This window comes from Amia ocellicauda, unplaced genomic scaffold (genome assembly GCF_036373705.1).
Source record: "Amia ocellicauda isolate fAmiCal2 unplaced genomic scaffold, fAmiCal2.hap1 HAP1_SCAFFOLD_31, whole genome shotgun sequence".
NCBI classification, from domain to species: Eukaryota; Metazoa; Chordata; class Actinopteri; order Amiiformes; family Amiidae; genus Amia; species Amia ocellicauda.
In genome coordinates this window covers 1,125,259-1,129,148 of record NW_027102876.1, presented here as the reverse complement: position 1 = coordinate 1,129,148, position 3,890 = coordinate 1,125,259, and the positions used below count along the sequence as shown (strand labels likewise).

Here is a 3,890-nt window from a genome sequence, read left to right as displayed (position 1 = left end):
ATGTCTGGATGGCAGCATATGTTGCTCCAAAATGTGTACATCTCTTCTGCAAAAATGGTGCCCTCACAGATGTGCGAGTTACATGACAGACAGACAGACAGACAGACACTCACACCCACACACACACACTTTCACAGACAGACATACACACACACACACACACACTCACTTTCACACAGAGACAGGCACACACACACACACATACATACATACATACATACATACATATGGAAAAGAAACAATACATTTATAAATCACAATAAGATGTAATAAAGTACAGAAAAACTAAATGTAAGAAAATGTGATCTTTAATACACACAAATATGTATGGCTGGTCGGATGCGTCTTGGACTCGGGTTCCTCTTCATTACGTATAACGCTTTTGCCTTTTGCTAAAGCTTTCCGTGGAGGGGATCGTGGGTGAGTTTGTACCATTTTTGGGAGGATCTGCCTTGTTGGGGCGGAGCTGTGATCCAGGTGAACAGCAGATCGGGCATAGGTGGGCATGTGGGCAGAGGAGTAGGAAGGCCGGTCAAGCAAATAAGCTTGCTAAGGTACACAGCAGCAGCAAGCAGCCCCCACATCCAGCCAGCCAGCCAGTCTGGCTGGCAGTGACTGAGTGGTTGACAGACGGCAAGCAACGGAATGTACGTGCTCTGTGATGTCATAGCAGTCAGCTGAGAGAGGCTCGTGATGTAATGGCTGAGCTGGCTGGCTGGCTGGCTGGCGGGCTGGCTGGCTCTGTGTGTGTGTGTGTGTGTGTGTGTGTGTGTCTATGTCTGTCTGTTTTTCTGTTTGTCAGTCTGTCTGTCTGTCTGTCTCTCTCTCTCTCTCTCCCTCTCAATTCTATTCATTTGTATTGTCAAAGCAATTGGACATACATACATACATATATATATATATATATATGTAGCGTAAGGTACACTTTTAAATTTCAATTAAAGAAGTGAATTCATAGTATCACCTTATCACGAATCCTGGAGTCTTGTAGAACTCAATTTCTGTAATCATTGGACGCAGACACCAATTCCAAAGATATAAATTGTCAAATTTATTTAAAAACAAAGACTAAATGTAGCACTACACTAACTATACAAAAGGGAAAAACTAATTAAAATTCAACTCTAGATCAACAAATCAAAGACAAATCACTTCCGTGACCAAATCAAAGACCATGGGATCCCATAGGATAACACACAAATCGTTAAACAAAAAAGGTTATAAACACATTGACTACAATACCGGTTAGTAATTCTAGGAATCACTAAGAAACAGTTGAAAGTGCTAAATTGCAGTTTCAGAAGATGAAAAAAAACTGTAACTGATGGGATATGTAGTACTTTATACTCGAATGGTCTATGCGATTACACCCTGTTGGTGTTATTAAGAACGCCAAGTACCAGAATGCAGAGCGGGACTGTTTTTTGTGCCGTGACTTGTTGGGGGAAAAAGGCGCAGAAAAAACGGACGAGAAGGTGAAGGTAGTATGGCGGTGATGCACGCGTTGGTGAAGTGGGAAAGCGGGGTCGACAAAGACTCTTACAGCGTGATTCCCACTGCTTGCTTTCGCAATTTTGATTTATTCAGCATTGCTGATGATGACGAAGAGACGACTCGAAACTTCAGAGCAGAGTGGAGAGACACGAACAAACCTCCAAAAGGTGGATGGCCTGTCCATGAAGCGCAGATCATTATGACTGGTAACAATGTTTATTTAAAAAAAAAAAAACATTAAAGTCTTTACATGCTATTTGATATATACAATCACAGTATATTTGAAATTAATGTTTAAGTTATTAATGTGTTGTACTTCTAACATACTCTTATAACATGGTAGATGGTGGTGAGGGCGCTAAAACTCGTCATACTTGACTGGCATTTGTAAGAACGATTTATTGTGTGTTGTGCTTTACAATAAAATCCCCCAAATCACAAAATAAATTAAACCAGATATAATTTAACTTCAGTTTTGATTCAGTGTTGGCTGTTCATCTTAATTTGTATGGTCAAAGCACAGTATTTTTATGACAAATAAATATAATCCCCAAATATCTGTGGACATAATGCAGGGTTTTATTTATTTTATTTTTATTTTAGGAAAAGAAGGCGAACTAAGAAGAAAACTTAATGACCTAACAAAAATGCCCTGTCCTAAAATGAAGAGAGTACCTAAACCAAACAAAAAACTTCAAATTTCAGATGATAGTGACCTTGATGAACCACAGTTACCGGTGAGATAATTACTGCAAATATTAAATAAATGTATTGCAGGATTGTTTTTTTTTAAATCATTTTCATATATATATATATATATATTCATTTTAAACTCTTTTTCTCTCTGAATACAGCACAAAATAAGAAAGAAAACCGATGGAGCATCAAGAATTAGATCCCGTCATATTCTACAGACATTTAAAGAGTCCAGTGAAGTTGAGCTACAGCAAAACGTTAAGCAGCTCGAAAAGGAAAACACAAGACTTAAAAATGAAAACCAATGTCTTCGAAACCGTATGGTTGATGGTAAGTTTTTTTATTTATAGCAAATAATTCCTTACCTTGATAAATGTTATTCTTCAGTAATTTAGATTCCAGAGTAATGTATTATAGTTGATCATACTGAAGTAATCTAGAACCACAATACAGACTCTTAATGTGCACTGTCTAATAGTTTAATAATACTGATTATTAAATAAAGTTTTTCAACATAACTTCATAATCCTACATTAATGACTATATGCATTACATTAGACCTGGTAATTCTTGTATTTTATCTCTTCTATTTTTTTCGTAGCTAATGTTAATGACCCACAAAAAGGTCAGTTTGCCAATAACATAGAGCAAGTCTCTCAAGTATAATTGCAGGCATTGATGGTTTTGTTTTCACTTTGTATTAAATATATTACTAGAAATGATTATCATTTAATACTAAGGTTTTTTTCTCCAGAGATTCCAGACCTTTTGGACAATCTGAAAAAAATTGTAACAAAAGCCACATTTATCAGCGATGAAGACAAAAGTGTGTCACCATCAAGTGGTTCTGACAGCCCCACAGCAAATTGTTCTGAATCTGACAAAGAATCACCAAAACAGGTATAACACTCTTGGTCTACAATATTACAAAGACAAGGTAAAAATATATATATTGAAAACAAATATTGGTTGTAAACAATCTAATGATGCTACATTATCAGTTATATTCATAGTTATAGTTGATAATAAGAATGTAATTGAATTATGGGTGTCACAGATTCACTGACTTTATTATGTCTGTAAATTAATAAACTTAGAATTGAGACATACTGTGGTCTTTAATAACACATTTCTGTAACAAAATCACAGCCTTACTGATAATGTATTCCACTTAACATAATATAAGAATAGTTTGGGGATAAACTTGTTTTTTATTTACCATTGTCTTTTAGGTGGAAATATTCCCAGGCACTGGAGTTTACATTGACAAACTGTCCTGGATCCTTGCAGAGAGGTGCAGCACGAATACGTCATATGCAAGAACCCTGACGGTTGCTGTCTTTGACTTTCCAACATTATTAAAGAGCAATCTTCGTGGTGGTGGCAGCAAGAGAGATCCAACTTCGGAGAAAAAGACACCTCTGGATCGCTTAAAGGTGGAAGCCATATATGGTATGTAAATGCTGTTGTACAAAATTTCTAACTCTCCTTTTTAACTGTATAGAACACAAAGGGTTAGCATTTGAAATGTTCCTTTGGCCTTTGTTTTAGTTTCAGAGACTAGAGTTAATTTATTAATAAATAATAATACCTTACATGTAGCAGCTGGAAAGATCCCGAAGTGCTCTACAGACTCACTTCACCCACCACCCTCTGGGGTGCAGCCATTTTGTACCAGCAGATTACTACACAGCAGTAAA

At 36.6% G+C, this 3,890-nt stretch overlaps 1 non-coding gene across 1 annotated transcript; it reads left to right on the top strand.

The window, feature by feature from the left end:
* The first annotated feature begins 348 nt into the window (after window positions 1-348).
* On the top strand, window positions 349-463 carry LOC136729862 (U5 spliceosomal RNA). Its single transcript, XR_010809124.1, has one exon. It is a non-coding gene; the product is annotated as a U5 spliceosomal RNA (small nuclear RNA).
* The last annotated feature ends 3,427 nt before the right edge of the window (window positions 464-3,890 follow it).